Consider the following 20,252-nt stretch of genomic DNA (forward strand, 5'->3'; position numbering starts at 1 on the left):
CCCTTCTCTTTTATACTCCGCGAATTACTCCGCGATTCAAAAGCATATTCCGATGTGCATCAATTTACAATTTGACACACAAAAAAGAAATTGAAAATAAAATTTGTCAAAACTTTAAACGCGTTTTTCTCAAAACTGCTTTTTTCAAAGGCGGTGGACATTGTAACTCAAAAGTTACTTGACAGATTCACCTGAAATTTTTCATAGATTTTCTTTAGACATTTCGTAAGGTAACTCTGCTGAGATATTTTTTGTTTTAGGCTTATTTTTTGTTTAACGATAATAAATACGTCAATTTTCACCCCTTTTACAAAAAAATTTGTTATTTTGACTTCTGGGTGATATAAATAACTCAAAAATCGTTAAAACTAATGAACTCGGGAGCGTTACCTCAAGAAAAAACTCATGCAAATAAAATATTTTTGAATTTTTTGTTTCATATTATAATCCCATTACAAGTTCTGATGTTTACTGCAAAATCTTTTTCTTTTGAGGTGTCTGTAAAATTTTTTTTTATGAATATTCTTTGAATTTTACTAAATAAAAGTTTATTTAATTTAAAAACAAAATTTAAAAAATGGTACATAAAATATTGATTTCAAGCCATACTCCCCCTTAAACAAAATTAGTAAAAAGTTCAAAATTCGAACATTTTTAGGTAACAAATATTGCGGCCCTCGGCAATAGACGAAAAACATTTTGTGGCCCTTTCTAGAAAAAGTTTGCCCATCCCTGCTCTATAGTATAGATCAGTGTCGCTTGTCAACGCCCTGTATATGAGCGAAGTAACCCTATATAATTATCCTATTAAGATAAAAACACACAATATCAAGCTGTATAAAATAACATTTATATTTATAAGTGATAAGTAGTGATAACGAGACAAAGAAGTATCTTTAATTAGTAAATAAGGAGAACCATTACTAACAGTTATTAACCTATGACTCTTAAATAAAACTTTTGAAAAAATTGTTTCAAAATGAACAGAGTTCTACGCGCGGATGTTTTGGAAGGCGGTGCATATCTCTACAGCATTGTTTATCTCCGTATATGATGGATCAGTTAAGAGTCATTCTGCAATTTAGCTAGTTAATTTTTATTAGTACTAGACTCTGGAGTGCTGTGACGGTGAGTGTGTAATTGGATTTGACAGTGTGATTTTTTGTTTTTTTCCTCATTTTATCGTGAAATAACATGGTAAGTAAAATCATTTTTTATTCAACAAATTTTTTGCCACCGACGTTTTTATAAAGAATATTTAAGAAATCTGAAATTCATAAAAATACTGACGAAATATTCCTTTTTGGGCTTCCTCTTCTGTGTGTTCCGCCCGCTCCTTCTGTTATTACTTTTTTTGAGTGTCTCTTTGTGGACATCCTATCAACATGTCCTATCCAACATGTTCTTTGTGTTTTTACTTTTTGTATTACCCTTGGTTTATTGTAGAGGTCCATTACTTCCTTATTTGTTCTTCTTTTCCATATTCCTTCATTGTCTTTTGCTCTTGTGTAATATCTTTCTTTCCAATCATTCCAATTTCTGTGTATTTTTCTGACTAAACACCTAAGCTTCAGGTGTGCACTAGGTTGCACTCCTGATCATTTTTAAATCATTATTTTTGTATTCCTGGATATTAACTTACATTTCATCATTTTGTTTAATGTTCCTACAGCTTTACTTCTTCTTCTTTAAGTGCCGTCTCCCAATCGGAGGTTGGATATCATCATCACTATCTTTACTCGATCTACCGCTGCTCTGAAGAGTTCTATAGGACTTTATTTAAACCAAATTTTTTAACCAGGACACTCACCTTCTTCCTATACTCCCTCCTCCTCCTCTTATCTTTCCTTGAATTATCAGTCTTAGCAGTTCATATCACTGTACCCTCATTACGTGTCCCAGTAATTGTAACTTTCTTATTATTAATGTGTTTATTATGTCGTTTTCTTTGGCCATGTCTAGCAAACTTCCGTGTTAGTTTTCTTCTGTGTATATGCTATTCTAAGCATCCTCCTGTAACACCACATTTCAAAGAACTGTAGCTTATGTATGTGTTCTTGCTTCAATGTCCCGCTTTCAAGTCTATATTTGCAGTATCGAAAACACGTACCATCTCAGAGCTCTTACTCTCAGTTCTAATCTAAGGTCTTAGTCCAGAGAAATAAGGCGTTTGTCGGGACACTTGAGCAGCCAGGTTGCAAATGGGTTTTTTGGGTACTATAGACCTTACTTACTTACTTACTTAATCCAGAACTCGTCTACCTTTCGGTGTGAGTTGTTACGGAGTTAGGTTCTCCGTCGTTTTCTTCCACATTTCCTTCCATTTCCTTCTGTCCATGGCCAATGCTTTTGTTTCCTCCCATTTTGTTCCTCTTTTGTCGGCCGCTTTCCTCACTTTTTCTGTCCACGTCTTTCTTGGTCGTCCTCTCTTCTTTCTTCCCATATCTCTCGCTTCATATATCTGTCTTACTATTTTTTCTTCTCCTCTTCTCAGTACATGTCCGAGCCATCTAAGTTGTCCTTGTTCGATTGTTGTTGTAACTGGGTGTATTTTCAGATTTTGTCTAAAGGTTTGATTTCTAATTTTATCTTTCCTTGTTTTTCCCTCTATTGTTCTCAAAAATCTCATTTCTGTGCTTATTAGTCTATTCTTTTGCCTTTTTGTTAATGCCCAAGATTCACAGGCATAGGTTAGAGTGGGTTTCACAATCTTTTTTACTATTTCGATTTTTATATTCTTAGGTATTTCTTTCTTTTTTAAAAAGTTACTCTTAATACTATTGTACAGCTTACCAGTCTTTCCAATTCTTTCATTTATCTCATCTTCTAATTTTCCATTCCGGCTTATGATTACCCCCAAATACTTATATCTGTCTACCTGTTCAAGTTGCTTGCCATCTACTTCTATTTTGTGTTTTCCGTTTTGTCTTCCAATTATCATTGTTTTTGATTTTTCTTTGTTTATTTTCATGTTTCTGATTTTTAGCTCTTCATACAATATGTTTATATTTTCTTGTAATTGTTTTTCTGACTCCCCAATGATCACCAGGTCGTCTGCGTAGCATAGTTCTGTCATTTGTATCATTCTCAACTTCCAATATCCTACATTATATTTTCTCCATTTGTGTTTGCAGTTTTTTATTACGTCATCTAGTACTAGGTTAAAGGGTAGTGGACTCAGGACACAACCCTGTTTTAATCCAATGTTGCTGTCGAATACTTTTGATTTTTCATTTCTTGTCCTTACATAGCTTTTCGTTTTTTCATACTATATACCTAATACATTATAAATACAAAAATGCCCGTCACAGTTCGGACGAGAATTTTAGTTATTAACAATTAAGGGTCAAACATGGCAGTTTTTTCGTTTAAATCGCTACAGGTAACAATAGGGTTATTAAATATCTTATTTAGAGTATTCTTCTTTTGTTTTTGAGTTTGAGTTTTTGAATTTTGGTTCCATCATTTGTTGCTTCGCTAATTGCAAAAAAAGAATAAACTTTCGAAAATAACAAATTTGCTATAACTTTTGCGAAAATGAACATAAGACTTTGATATTCACGAAAAGTTGATTCAGTCAGTGCATATAATGCCCTAACAATTTCAAGATTATTCGGCGATTAATTTCAAATTTCAAATTTATTTAAAAATATGTGTGTACAACATTTTACATTTAGATCCTATATTATTAGTGTCGACTGACTCAGGACCATGCCTAGGCAAGAGTTGCCTGTTTTGCACTGTACTATGTCAATCGAAGCTGTATCAATTGTACATAAAAGTAGTATTAAGGTTGAAACTAAGAAGTAACATACCTAACTATCGAAGAGATAATGCAACAGAACAAGACGGATGGTAAACCTCTCTTTAGTAAACCTCTAGATTAGTTTAAATTTTATTCAATTTGTTTATACCAAAGAGCTTTTCTTTGTAATGTTCAGAAAATAATAACGATACAGCAATTCTGTGGAAACCTCTTGAAAGAAGAATACTTATATTTTCAAAATGTTTAAAAAAATCAATAAAAAGTCATTTTTATCATTCCGAAAACATTTTACTGAAGTAGGGTCATTTTTGGCTTCTAAACAGTTTGAATAGCTTGGTTAATTTTGACTGTAGAGTAAATCTACTTTGGGATTTCAAAAGCTAGTATTTTTACACGAATTTTCAAAAAAAACTTTTTGCGTAGGTTAATTACGGTCAAAGTTAGCCATTTTTATTATTTCATCCACAGTTACTTCTGTGTACATACAATTCTCCTGTAACAGTGCTAGTTACCATACTCCTCCATAACGGCTTGACCGATTTTTACGAAATTTTACACATATATCCTGTAGGACTGAGAATAGGTTTTAACCTATTTTTCATACCCATAAGTTGTAAGTGGGGTTGCCCCCCTGAGATTTTTTTTTATTTTTTTGGACAAAATTTTCTATCTTAATTTTGTATTATGTAGCATTAAAAAATACATGCAACCTTTAATTTTCACTCTTCTATCTCCAACCACTATTTTTTAATAGCCATCTATATATTTACATCTATAAAATTCTCCTGTCGCAGTGTTAGTTGCCATACTCTTCCGAGACTGCTTGACCGATTTTTATGAAATTATATATGTATATTCGGTAGGTCTTAGAATCGGTCGTAATCGATATTTCATATCCCCAAGTGATAAGGGGGGTTCCCCCTAACATTTTGTAATGTTTGGTAGGGGTATGTATACATAACGTACTCTAAAGGACTACGAGTACATGCAAATTAAAAAAATTATGATCAAAATCCATCAACAACCTCCGGAGATATTAATCGCAGCATATATTTGAAGAATCAATTTCATTTTTTGAGTGCACGGATTTTAATATTTCCCCTCCACCGACCACGATTCGATTTCGTTAGGACGTCATTTTTAAAGCTTTATTAACCACTCTGTTGAAGATCAAAGTTTACTCAAACTTGTACACATAAACTATATACCTTTAACTTCAAAATGGTGCTAGTTAGGTTGATTCATTTTTATAAACAAAGTAGCTGTGAATTAAATAAAAAAGTGGATAACTTTGACCGTAATTAACCTAGTCAAAAAGTTTTTTGTTGAAAATTCGTGTAAAAATACCAGCTTTTCAAATCTCAAAGTAGTTTTAGTCTACAGTCAATATTAACAAAGTTATTCAAATTGTTTATAAGCCAAAAATGAATCTTCTTTATTAAACTGTTTTCGGTATGATTAAAATAACTTTTTAATGATTTTGTTTAAATACTTTGAAAATATAACCATTTTTCTTTCATGTCGTTTCCATAGAATTGCTATATCATTATAATTTTCTGAACAATAACATTGCAAAAAAAAGCTCTTTGGGATAAACAAATTGAATAAAATTTAAACTAACTGACGAATCGTCTTAAAATTTTTTGTGCATTACCTATATGGACTGTTTTCTTCAACTTTTCATGCAATTTGAAAGTATTAAGGTCATTTTCGCAAAAGGTATAGCAAATTTTTTATTTTCGAAATTTTAGTTTTATTTTGAAATTTCCGAAGCAACAAATGATCGGACCAAAATTAAAAAACTGCCATTTTAAACCTTTGCTCATCTACTAAAATAAGGATACTTTAAATAAGATATTTAATTATCCTATTTTTACCTGTGGCTATTTAAATGAAAAAACTGCCATTTTTGACACTTATTTGTTAATAACTCAATTTCTCGTCCAAACTGTGACGGGCAATTTTGTATTTATAATGAATTAGGTATATAGTACCCAAAAAACCCATTTGCAACCTGGCTGCTCAAGTGTCCCGAACATGGTATATTTTTGCCTTATTTCCCTGGTGTATCTTTGTTGCAGAGAATTGTTTTCATTTTTACAAACACATTTCTTGCTATTTCTATCCTGGCCCTTATTTCTGTTGTTTGATCATTATGGTCTGAAATCCAGGTTCCTAGGTATTTGTACTTATCAACCCTTTATATCAGTACATTTCCCAAATGTATGTTTATTTGTATATTTGTTTTCTTTGTTATTATCATGTATTTGGTCTTTTCTATATTCATTTTTAGTCTATATTTTTCACAGAAACTGTTTGTTTTGTTTAGCGGTAATTGGAGTTTGCCATAATCACGGTGTCATCTGCATATCTTATATTGTTAATATATCTTGCCTAAAATCCTCTCCTGATTTTAATTTCTGGACTTAGTTCGTTATCTATTATAATTTGTGCTCTTTAATTCCAGTAAATGTTTGTTAGATATTATTCGTAAGACCCTTTGTCTATGTTTTTTGTCTTTAGAGTTTGCACTAATTTTTCATGTCTACTTTGCCAAATGCTTTTTTAAAATCAACGTAACAAACATGTACATCTACATTCAATTCCCAGCATCTTTGAGCTATCACGTTAAAAGCAAAGAACGCCTTTCTAGTTCCTAGTCCGTTTTTGAACCCAAACTGACATCTATTCCTTCTTCCATTTTTTTTATTTATACGACCATGTTTAAAGGCAAAAACTACAGGGCCAATGAAAAATATGGTTGTAAAAACCAAAAACCAGAAGGAAGAAGAAGAGGGGAAGTTCACGACAAATAGGAAATAGAACGTGTAACATTATTTTATAAAGACAGGAAATACAAAAACAACAAATGCCGTAGCAGAAATGAGAAAAAGTTAGACAATTTTTTATGGATTTAATATATTTAAATATATTTTTATTTTTTAATATATACAGGCACTTCAAGGAGAAAATAAAATGGCCCTTTGCTTGTTAATATCTTTTGTTGGTATGGTAAGAAGCTTATTAGTACATTCTTTCACGGTTTTTGCTCTAAATTTTAAAGAACCGCTTGGATTGACATGCAATTCTGCATACGTATAGCTTACATGTCAAAGAAAAAAAGTGATATTGTGCCGATGTCTGCTTTTGCCCTGGGGGTGACGTTCACCCCCTCTTGGGGGTGAAAAAATATATGTCCAAAATAAGTCCGGAAATAGGTAAACTGACTAATTTTGGGTAACTTTTGTTCTATAGAGCTTTTTCGCCAAGTCAACACTTTTCGAGTTATTTGCGCATGAATATGTTCATTTTTCAACAAAATAACCACATTTTTAGACGATTTTTCGCAAATAAACCTTAAAAAGTAAGTATTTTGTCGAAAAAACCTTCTTAGCAAAAATATAGTCTATAAAAAAGTAAAAAAAATGGTGTACGCGTTAGGTCTCTGGATCTCGTAGAACCAGAATTATAGCCAATGAAAAATAGATTCATATTCACCAAATTTCAAATAGAATATTTCGACGTGAAATATCCAAAAAATTAAGAATTTTTTGGGGAAAACCCATTATAACTTTTTTAAAGTGTGTAAAAAAAGTTTTATTTTTGTTTTTACAAAAAGTTTCTAGCATTAAATTTAAGCAAGTTACGCTCAAAATAAAGTTGGTCCTTTGGTTTTGGCAAAAAAAAATCGGGAAGACCCCCCCTGAATTAGCAACTTAAATGAAATTAATCGTTACCGCTCCACAAACTATTTTACTTATGTTGTGCTTATATGATCTGTAAGTTTCATCGATACAAAGTGCTTAGTTTTGAAAAAAATTGGTTTCAAAGTAAAATTTTTAAAAATTTTAATTTTGAAAAATATGCTTTTTTTCAAACTAACTTAAAAATTGTTAGAGATACCAAAAATCTCAAAAAACAAGAAAGTCAGCATTGCTTTTCTAAATATCATGTATTTTTTTGTTTTTCTGTTAGACAAAAATTGATTAAGATTTTATGTTTCTAAATTTGCATACATTCGTGATCAGTGACTCGTTCAACCCCTTTTAACTACAGCCCTTTCAATAATAAGGACTTTGAACCGATGAAACTTACAGATCATATAAACAATACATGCACAAGTCAAGAAACTTGTGAAGTGGTAACAATTAAGTTCATTCATACTAATTAGGGGGTGATTTTCTAGATTTTTTTACCAAAACAAAAAGGAACTAACTTTATTTTGAGCGTAACTTGTTTACTTTTGATGCTAGAAATTTTTTTTATAAAACAAAAATGTAGCTTTTTTTAAACACTTTAAATAAGTTGTAATGAGTTTTCCCGAAATGGGCTTCATTTTTGGTTATTTCACGTTAAAATATTCCATTTGGAATTTGACAAATATGAACCTATTTTTCATTAGCTATAACTCTGCTTCTACTAGGTATAGAGACGTGATATATACACCATTTTTTTAAAAAATTTTACAGGCTATATTTTTGCTAAGAATGTTTTTTCGACAAAATACTTAATGTTTGAGGTATTTGCGAAAAACCGTCTAAAAGCGTGGTTATTTTGTTGAAAAAATGAACATATTCACTGGCAAATAACTCGAAAAGTATTGACTTAGTGCAAAAACTCTATAGAACGAAAGTTACTTAAAATTAGTCAGTTTATCCATTTCCTGACTTACTTTGGACGAATACTTTTTCACCCCCATGAGGGGGTGAAAAGCACCCCCAGGGCAAAAGCACATATCGGCACAATATCACTTTTTTTCTTTGACTTGTTAGCTATGTGTATGCCAAATTTCATGTCAATTTAGAGGTTTTGCAATATTTTACCGTTAAAGAACGGACTATATCATCTTTACAAAATATATAGACTGTGCTTATAAGTACATACAGAGAGGTTCTAAATTATGGAATAAATTCATTTTCTCTAAAATAGACGACTATAGAGAACAATCCCGAAACAGGTCGATTTTTGTTTTTAAATTACAACTTTTTGGCATATATTTCATACTAGTAACGTCATCCATCTGAGCGTGATGACGTAAGCCATGATTTTTTAAATGGAAATAGGGGTTGTGTGGCACCTCATTTGAAAGGGTTTTCAATTCTCTATTCAGTAATATAAACAATAATATTATTTATACAGGGTGACCAAAAAATAATTTGTGAATTAAATTAATTGACGCAAAAAGAAGAATGTATGCAATTTATTTAACTCAAAATACATTATAGTGCTGTCAGCAAACACAAAAAAAATGTTTTCCGCCTACCTCTACCGAAAGTATACTTTTCCGGACCTGATTGTACTTTTGCAAAGTTGTACTTTTCCTCCCTAGGGAGGAAAATATTTTTGCTCCCTAGGGACGAAAAGTAAAAGTGACGTAATTGTATTTCATTCATGAAATATAACTTATTGACGCCCTGTACAATATCTATTTTCTATTACGTAAGTATCTATACATTTTAACGTTTATTTATAAAACATCCTGTATTTTACAGAATGGTAAAAAACAGTAACTTGTTATTTTAATTTAACATTAGGTTTGTTCTAGCAAACAGTCAAACTAGTCAGAAACCGTCAGCAAACAGTTGGTCAGTGAGAGAACATAATACAGTCACCAGTGTTATCCCCTCTACTCGAGCTGGTCCACTATTCGCTGATGGTTTCAAACCGTTTGAAAGTGATGCTAGAACAAACCTAATATTTACATTAATAATTTGACTTATATTTGACAGTTGACAGTTATATTTACCTACTTGTTAGTTTTAGTTCTAATAAATTTTGTTGGTTAGTTACATAAATAAATTAAGTAAAAATGAAAAAATGACTTGTTATTTGAGGAAGGTGGAAAAACCATATGTATAACATGGGAGTCTTTTCCTCCCTTGAATGATTACTGCCCTCCGCTACGAGTCGGGCAGTAAAGTTCATTCTCGGGAGGAAAAGTAGCATTTTCCTCCCTTGTTATACAAATAGCTATTATTTGACAAATAAACATTTCTTTTCGCTTAAATTAAATCACAAACAGCCTCCCACCTACCACTTGACAGTTTGAACATTTAATTTAAGCAAAAAGCAATGTTTATTTGCCAAATAAACATTTTTTCTATTTTCTGACAGCGATAGAATGTACTTTGAGTTAAATAAATTGCATACATTCTTCTTTTTTCGTCAATTAATTTAATTCAAAAATTATTTTTTTGGCCACCCTGTATAAATAATGATGTTAATGTTTATATTACTGAATAGAGAATTGAACGCACTTTCAAATGAGGTGCCACACGACCCCCTATTCCCATTTAAAAAAATCATCGATTACGTCATCAGGCTCAGATAGATGACGTCACTAGTATGAAATATATGCCAAAAAGTTGTAATTTAAAAACAAAAATCGACTTGTTTCGGTATTTTTCTCTATAGTCGTCCATTTTAAAGAAAATGAATTTATTCCATAATTTAGAACCTCTCTGTATATTTGTTTCTTTATGTTTATTTCGATATTTTTAATGGATGCATTTTTCCAATTAACAAACAACGGGCTGGAAACAAAAGGAACTGTCTCTATCACCTTGGTCATCATTATCGACTCTACAACCTGTGCTCGGTTTTGGCCTCTTCCACATTTCATGTCCACATTCCTCTACTTTTCGCTACATCTTTTCATCGACTGATCTACATCACTCTTAAATCCTCTTCCACGTCCTTCAATCATCGGTTCAGTGGTTTACATGTCAACTTTATTCCTTCCATTTTTTCCGAATGGAAATTTCTTCTTCTTTTTTTATTTATAAACGACAAGTAGGCTACTAAAACAAGCAGATATTACCATAGCAGACAAACGAAGCAGGGCCCAGAGCACGCCAAATAGAATTCTATTTTGCTGACGTCACAAAATATAATTTCATAATGGGAGAATCGACGGTTGCTAGGCAACGTGACGTCACTAAAATATAATTCTATTTGGCGTGCTTCCACTACTGAGGTCGACCACCAAAGCGCTAGAGTGACGCTATAAAAGAGAACTGCCGGGAACTGGACGACAGGGACAGGAAACTGCTCAAGACAGGGAGATGTGGAGAAACTTAGAGGAGGCCTATGTTCAGCAATGGAGGATAACGGCTAAATGATGAAGATGATGAATCTACTAAAACATATTAATGATAAGATTATTTTGTTTGAAATATTTCTATATCTAAATATTGTTCTATTAATTCTTTCATGTCTTTAATAACAAAAGTTAGTCTTGAAGAATTATACTTATTCTATTTCCCGTACTTATCGTACTTATTATTATCAATAAGCCTGTGATAACAATAACCACAGGGTAGGAAATGGTGATCTCTGCAATTCATGATAAAATCTAAGAAAAACAAGTTAGGTATGTCTGAGAGCTTAACAAAAATTTCGTTGTCTTATCGGAGCTTTAGATCTATTTCACATTTATAAATATTATGTTAATATCATCAGATGGTTGACTAGCTAATTAGTAATGAGTTGGTAATTTTTTCTATGATGAAATATAAATAAATATTACAAATTACTTAAGATTTCTGATAACAAAATTTTTTGCTAATAGCTAAAGTTCCAGTCATTTACATTCCATGACAATATTGTTATATTATATTTCAGTGGAAAAAGATACATTTAACATTATTATTTGTCGATTAGAAAAATAATAATACATCAAAGCGGAGTCAGACAAGGTGACTCATTAAGCCCACTGCTCTTTAATATAATAATGGACGAAATAATAGAAGCAGTACGTAAAGGTCATGGTTACAGAATGGGGAACAAAAAAATCCAAATATTATGTTATGCAGACGATGCAGCAATAATCGCCGAGACAGAAGACGATCTCCAAAGATTAACACACATCTTCAATACAACAGCCAAGAAATACAATATGATAATATCAGCAGAAAAAACCAAATGCATGGCAACATCTAAATACCCACTACGATGTAAAATCGAAATTGATGGGAAAATAATAAAGCAGGAAGCAAGGTTTAGATATCTGCGAAGAGATATAACCAGTTACGGAGATGTTGAAGAGGAAGTACGACATCAAAGCTTAAAAGCAAGAAAAGCGACGGGATCTCTTAATGACACAATCTGGAAGAACAAACACCTAAGACAAGACACAAAAGCAAGAATCTATAAAGCAGCAATTAGACCTATATTGACATACATGGCGGAGACAAGACACCTGACACATCTAAAACGAGACGACTACTAGAAACAACAGAGATGAAAATACTCTGACGAATATCAGCGAAAAGTCTGTTGGATAGGGAGAGAAGCGAAAACATAAAGAAGATCATGCAATGTAGAAGACATAAATGGATGGGTGACAAAACGGAAACAGGAGTGGAACGAATACATTAGTAGAATGGAAGAGGATAGGATAGTACGAATAGCACGAGATATGTCACCAAATGGACGAAGAAGTATTGGCAGACCAAGAAAAAGATGGTGCGATAACTTAAACAATTTAGGAGGTTAATATTGAAGAAGAAACAGGTTTTAAAGCCTACATACAAGAAGGAAGAAGAAGAAGAAGATTTGTCGATTAAATACAAAGTGTGTATTTTTTTCTTCTTCTTGATATGCCCATCCGTGACGAAAGTTGGCGATTATCATGGCAATCTTTATCTTATATTCAGCAGCGCGGAAAAGCTGCACAAATGTTGTGTTAAACCAAATTCTGAGGTTCTTTAACCAGGATGTTCTTCTTTTTCCTGGACCCCAAATATTTTTCCTTGTAGGATGGCTTGTAGGAGGGCATATCTGGATTCATTTCGCATAATGTGTCCGAAGTTATGTAACTTTCTAGATTTGACAGTGGTCAGTACCTCTCGGTTCTTCTTCATTCTTCTGAGGACCTCCCCATTCAGCGTTGCCACATTTTATTTAGAAAATCTACTGTAAGTTTAGCTAAAATCTACTAAATCAAAAACTAAAATATACTACAAAACTTAATTAACGTATTTGTATATAATTAATTAACTTTTTATAATATACTTAATTAATCAATGTATTTAATTAACTTTTTATAATAAAAACAACAGCTAACTTAACTAGAAATTAATATAATATGAGTAAAAAAACCAAACTTTTTTTATATTTTGACAGGGAAACAAAATGAACTACTTATACCTAATTAATTTTTATCAGTTTTAATTTAATATTTGTCTATAATAATTTTGTCATCCATTGATTTTCACATCTGCATGTCTGGATAAAATTTTGTACAATTCCCAACAATTCTTTCGCATTTCACTCAACGAAAAAGGTACGTAATATCAATAAAACTGTTAATTCAGACAACAAACGCAATACTTAAAATTTGTCCAATTCTTGGTTTTATTGGAACAACAAAGCGATGTTCATCAATTCATTATTTTCGTTAGTTGAGCCAATGCGCAATGTATTACGTTTATTCAATGGATGAACATTCATTATGTATACCATAATATCACTTTATTGATATTACGAACTCTGTTCATTGAGTCAACGAACACTATTCATTCAAACAACAACGTCGTTAATTGACCGACGAAGACTATTCGTTGTGTCAATAACAGTGTTATTTCTCCTAACGTATTTCGTTTATTTCTACAATTATTTCCGTTAATTATTACAATTAATTCCGTTCCTTCCCACAATAAATACGGTTATTCTTACAAGCAATTCTATTCATTCTTACAATCAGTTTCGTTCATTCCTACTATGAACGTATTTTATATTAATAATTACTGAATGCATTAGCCCAATGTATGATATTGATTAATAATAATTTTTTAAATCCCCCTTTTTTGTCCTAAACCTAATGTACTTTACACAGTGTGATTTCTCATAATATGAGAAATCATATTATGATTTCACTTATACAGTGCGCTGGAATAAGTGTTACACTCCCTGCCCCCCCCCCTTATTAACTTATTTATTGTTAGCACATAAGCAAAACGCTCGGACAGGTCGATTTTTAAAATAATCAAAGTGTATTATAACATCAATGCTTCGAAATTTACACGATCCCTCTTCAGGTGACAGGCATAACTTTGATTTTTTTTTAAATGGGAAAGTACATCCTGTGACAGCTCATTTAAAAGCGTTTGAAATAGTGATTCCAAAAATGTATAACACTTTAATCCTTTTTGAGAGCACAGGTGCAAAATTTCGATCGAATTCTTTTTAAACGCATTTATTTTTTTTTTGGAATCCTGAGAAAACTAATAAGTATTTTTAAAAAAATTAATCGCAGAATAAAAGATTACATTATTACCGAGGGCTGAAAGTCCCTTAGAATAAACAAAAGTTTCTTTTGAATGGTATATTTGAAATTAAAAATCATACTAAATTTTCTCTTTTTCACCCCTGTGACTTATTAAAATAATCATTATAGAAGTTCTCAGGGACTTCAGACCCTCGATAATACTGTAATATTTTATTCTGCGTTTAAATTATGCTCTAACTGTCATTATTTCCCCCCATAACTCGGAAAATATCGACGGCACAAAAAAATTATAATAAAAGAAATTATAGGAAATCATATTTTCAACAATTTCAGTCCTTACACTTTTTGTCGAAAAGTTAAAAATGGCTGAGATATTGAGCAAAAACGGTTCTCCTTTAAAATCAAGATGGCGGCTAAAGCAACGGCGGAATTAATTCGAGATTTTAAATTTACACTACTATTGACCCCCTAAAGATTAGAAAAATAGTATCTTGCTTGGGTAACTCGAAACTCGGCATGCAAGATCAAAGGCTAACCCGACTGGACTATATAATTTTGACTCTGATATTATTGCATGTAACTTTTCTTGTATTATAAAACTATACAAATTCTTTTAACCCCTGTGTTTTGGCTATCTGTGGGCAAATTTTCAGCCAAATAGAAGAACATGTATTTTGGGGAATGGAGGAAAATGTACAAAACAGTATTTTAACGTTTTTTACACTAAAATTTGATCAAAAACTTGTTTTAAATAAAAAAACACTTGTTAGAATGCCTAATATGTAATCACATTTTTGAGTCCCTTCTATTAAAACATTATTTTTAATAGAAGATACTGGTTTCGGGGGTCCACCGAAACCAGTCAAGTTTTTAAAGTGTCTACAAGAAAAAATAGTTTGGGGACCTCTGATCTACAAGGTGAAGTGCGTACGTAGATCTGTTTTTCTATTATTGCGTCCTGCTAAACGTTTGTTAAAGGTCGTACCAGTTTGACCGATGTAAGTTTCTGGGCAGTCACCACATTACCTCATTTTAAGGGAAGCCAGGGCTGTACTCTGTACAACTATCAAGAAGAAGGTCTTTTGCACCTAGGATTGCAATTTGTGTTAGATCTCCATTTTACACACATAATTGACACTTTGTGCATGGATGTTTATGATTTAAACACACATATCTACTTTTTTATGTCCTCTCTCGCCGTTTTTGACAGATTTTTCGTAATGTGTGCCATTTCTTAGTGGGCGTCTGTCGGTATCAGTTTTAGAGGTTGTTGCCAGTCACATTGTGCGTGATTTCTTGTATTTCAAACAGTAAAATCTACTGGTTTTACATTTATTATTTATTTTTGAACAATGATAATTTATCAACAGTGCTGATTAATATTTGGTTCACCGGATTTTCCAACTTATGCAGATATTTGATTAAAAATGTTCATTAAAACTGTTAATAACTAGATATATATGTCAATAATGATCAAGTATTTAATTTTTACTATAAAAAAAATTAAAGAGCAAAGTCTTGATTAATATCTCTAACTTATCTGTTGTTTACAAAATGTATTATATTAATACGAGTGTTTTTCACAATTAATTGAAAATATTGTTAATTACATGTAATATGATTTTTATTTATCTGACAGTTCTGATAAAGAAATTATCGTTACTCGTTGTTTTAAACGATATTTTTAAACCTCTCAAAACATTTCAATACTTGCTTATAGGCATGGACGCCCATATAAAAATTTTCAAGGGGGGCCAGACGTGAAGATGTTGCACATTATATTTTGTATACTTTGGATATCCATATACAGTTTACAGCGCCCGAAAAGCTAGGGGGCCACGGCCCCCCTGCCCATGGGTATGGACGCCCATGCTTATAGGCGAAGCAATAAAGTACTAAAACCGGCCTTACCTCCGAAAAAAAAACGACAAGACGGATCTTAATAATTCTTTTTACATTCGATTCGTGAATGCGTCAACAAACTTTGTGACCCAGAGCCATGATATAATATTGAAAAACTGCATGCAAAAAATACATTCTTAAACTGCATCTCAATCAGACAATAAAAAAAATTCAGAACTCGTCAATTATCGGCGGAAATGAGTTTAATTTGGTTACTCGCGGGTTTCTGAGGTCGCTGAAAACGAATATGATGCCGAAAGGGATCGGGAGCACCTGGTGTCCAGGGTACCTACTGTTTACCTCGTCTTGTGGAGTTTTCGTCAAATTCATTAAAACATTAGTCAAAAACCGGGGGTTTTTGGGGTCGCTAACGACGGATATGACATCGGCAATGATTTCCGGAGTACCTGGTGCTCAGGGTACCTACTGTTTATCTCGTCTTTTGGAGTTTTCGGCAAAGAATTTATTAAAAAATTAGTCAAAAATAATTACTTGGGGCTTTTTGGAGTCGCTAACGACGAATATGACATCGGAAGTGATCTACGGAGTACCTGGTACCCAGGGTAGCTACTGTTTACCTCGTTTTCTGGAGTTTCGGAAAATTTATTAAAAAATTAGTAGAAATTCATTACTCGGGGTTTTTGGGGTCTGACGACGAATATGACATCGGAAATGATCTCCGGAGTACCTGGAGCCCAGGGTACCTAATGTTTACCTCATCTTCTGGAGTTTTAGGCAAATTCATTAAAAAATTAGTCAAAAATCATTAGTCACGAGATAAACAGTAGGTACCCTGGGCACCAGGTACTCCGGAGATCACTTCCGATATCATATTCGTCGTCAGAGACCCCAAAACCCCCGAGTAAAGAATTTTGACTAATTGTTTAATGAATTTGCCGAAAACTTCTGAAAACAGGTAAAAAGTAGGTACCTTGGGTACCAGGTACTTCGTAGATCACTTCCGATGTCATATTCGTCGTCAGCGACCCAAAAACTCCCGAGTAATGATTATTGGCTAATTTTTTAATGAATTTGCCGAAAACTCCACAAGAAGTAGGTACCCAGGGCACCAGGTACTCCGTAGATCACTTCCTATGTCATATTCGTCGTTAGCGACCCCAAAAACCCCCGAGTAATTATTTTTGACTATTTTTTTAATAAATTCTCTGCCGAAAATTCCACAAGACGAGGTAAACAGGAGGTACCTTGGGCACTAGGTACTCCGGAACTCACTTCCGATGTCATATCCGTCGTTAGCGACCACAAAACCCCCCGGGTAATGATTTTTGACTAATTTTTTAATGAATTTTCCGAGAATTCCACAAGACGATGTAAACAGTAGGTACCCTGAGCACCAGGTACTCCGGAGACCACTTACGACGTCATATTCGTTTTCAGCGACCTCAAAAACCACCCGAGTAACAAAATTGAACTCATTTTCGCCGATAATTGACGAATTCTGAATTTTTTTATTGTCTATTTGAGATGCACTTTAATAATGCATTTTTTGTATGCAGTTTTTCAATATTATATTTATATCATGGCCCTGGGTCACAAAGTTTGTTGGCGCATTCACGAATCGAATGCAAAAAGAATTATTAAGGTCCGTCTTGTCCTTTTTTTCGAAGGTTCAGTGCTTTATTGCTTCGAATATTAGATAAATGGATAAAAATTTACAAAAAATATTGTAGCCAGTCCACAAATTATAATATTTTCGTAGCATCTACGTGGGCCTGGCTTCTGTAATATCATTTCCCAATGTTAAGGGATATGCCTTATTTATAAATTTATATTAAGAAGAAGAATGTAACCTTCCACGAATCTTTGTATTGATCACCAACTTTAAAAAACAAACTAAAAAATGTCTCAATGAGAAGTCCCAGATCCGAAAACCTAAAGACCTCTACCGTGGAACCGACCTCCGGTTAAAACCTCAGTCTGTGCTTTCTACAATTTACAAAGCTTACAGACGATGAATAAAGCAGACGAAAGGGACTCTACAGTATGCAGTCACCCCCAGTCCACTCATCCAGGTAAAAATTCCAACGAAAGTTGATTCCGTCTACTCACAATATGAGTAAACTGAGAGCAAATGAAAGACGATTTATATTTCATTTCGGTTCAGAGGTGACCATCATCCCTTTACGTAGGTTTCACCCTTTACCTACTCTACAGAGTAGACCTGAAGATCCCTGAGATAGTGAAACGTACGTAAGAGGATGATAGTCTCCTCTAAACTCTAAACTGTCTTTAATTTTCTCTTAGTTTACTCATATTGTGAGTACACGGAAACAACTTCCGTTGGTATTTTTACCTTGATGAATGGACTATATTCAGAGGGGCTATATGGTCTACTCAGGACCGCGTTTAGGTCAATTGACGCCCTAGGCCCTAAACAATTCTCTAATAGCCGTCCTTCAAACATGTAGCAGTTTTGCGAAAAATAAATTGCAAGCAGAATTTTTTATTTAAATAAGAATACACTAAAAATGGATTTAAACTACGTTTATACATATAATATGTTTACAGGGTGTTAGTAAATACGTATGAAAAACTTTAAGGGGTAATTCTACATGAAAAAATAATGGCAGTTTGCTCTATAAACGTATGTCCGCAAATACTTCGTTTCCGAGATACAGGGTGTTGAAATTTTTATTTCAAACTGCGAATTTTTTTATTGCTCTAAGACCGTTTGAGCTATGGAAATTAAATTTGGTGGGTTTTAAGTGGTAGCTATTGCGCATTTTTTGATATACAAATAACAATTTTGTATTCATCATTGCCGCGCCTACGGATAATGGTCTGAATTAAAAAAAAATAGTACGCCACTGCGATATTTCAAATTAAAAATTATTTTTGTATTCCACGTTTAATTTACGATAAAGAACCTTTCTTGTCTTTTTTTCATATGGTGCACCGTTTTTATGCAAAAAATTAAAATATCTTTGCGCGTATTTTTCATTTCGTAATACCGTTGATTGAGGTATTGGAGGGGTATACCGTAAAATACCTCAATCAAAGGTAATACATTATCAAGAAATCTCCAATATAATACGAGTAATACCAAACTTAGAACAATAACAGAAATATTTCTAAAAAGATTTTAACACCATTGGCGCGCGTACGGGTAATGGCCAGAATTTTTTAAAGAAAAAAATAGTACGCCACTGAGATATGTCAGATTAAAAATCATTTTCGAATTCCTCGTTCAATTTACGACAAAAAATCGTTATTGTCTTTTTTCATATGAGGCGCCGTTTTTATGCAAAAAATAAAACATCTTAACGTTTACAAAGTATTTGAAATAAGTTTCTATGCATATGAAATCTACCTTGAATAATTTGTAAGCGTTAAGATGTTTTTTTTTGTATACAAACTGCGCCGCATATGAAAAAAGGCAAGAATGATTTTTTGCCGTAAATTGAACGAGGACTTCAAAAATTATTTTGAATTTGACGTACCTCAGTGGCGTACTATTTTTTTCTTTAAAAAATTCAGATCATTACCTGTACGGGCGCCACTGATGAATATAAAATTATTCTGTCACTTTTAAAGTAGGTAATTTTGAACATTCGTTGTAGCTTTGCATCTAGTTAAAATCTGTTTAGTAATATTTTCTGTTATTATTCTACTTTGGTATTATTATATTGGAGAGTTCTTGATAAATGTATTAAGCAATGAAAAATACGCGCGAAAATGTTTTATTTTTTCGCGTAAAAACGGTGCACCATATGAAAAAAATACAAGAAAGGTTGTTTTTCATAAATTAAACGTGGAATACAAAAATTATTTTTAATTTGAAATATCTCAGTGACGTACCATTTTTTTCTTTAAAAAATTCAGATTTTTACCCATAGGTGCCCCAATGATGAATACAAAATTGTTATTTGTTTATCATAAAATGCGAAATAACTACCTCTTAAAACCCACCAAATGTAATTTTCATATCTCAACCGGTCTTAAAGCAATAAAAAAAGTGGCAGTTTGAAATAAAAATTTCAACACCCTGTATCTCGGAAACGAAGCATTTGCAGACATACGTTTATAAAGCAAACTGCCATTATTTTTTCATGTAGAATTACCCCTTAAAGTTTTTCATCCGTATTTACTAACAGCCTGTATATATTTAAGAGAAAAAAATTGTCATTCCAGTTCGGTCACATCAGAGATTTCTGTCTTGATTTTTTTTTGACAAAATCATCTATAATGTCATCATAATTTGTCGCCTACTGGGATGCACAAAATAATGCGCAAAGCAATGTCAAAATAATTAGGGAAAATATCTTTTAATCCACCCTTCTTTAAATATTTAGATATGTCAATTGGTGATTTTATTGTGGTATCCAAATGACC

At 32.6% G+C, this 20,252-nt stretch overlaps 1 protein-coding gene across 3 annotated transcripts in view; it reads left to right on the plus strand.

The window, feature by feature from the left end:
- The first annotated feature begins 856 nt into the window (after positions 1-856).
- Positions 857-20,252, plus strand: part of LOC126893450 (leucine-rich repeats and immunoglobulin-like domains protein 2) — a 143,846-nt gene continuing 124,450 nt past the window's right edge. Inside the window, exon 1 of one of the 3 annotated variants that reach the window (XM_050663657.1) lies at positions 857-1,128. The gene's annotated coding sequence lies outside the window, so the exon portion shown is untranslated. Of the gene's footprint in view, positions 1,198-20,252 lie in introns of all 3 variants that reach the window. The other 2 variants (XM_050663656.1, XM_050663658.1) reach the window with 2 other exon arrangements.

This window comes from Diabrotica virgifera, chromosome 10 (assembly GCF_917563875.1).
Source record: "Diabrotica virgifera virgifera chromosome 10, PGI_DIABVI_V3a".
Lineage (NCBI taxonomy): Eukaryota > Metazoa > Arthropoda > Insecta > Coleoptera > Chrysomelidae > Diabrotica > Diabrotica virgifera.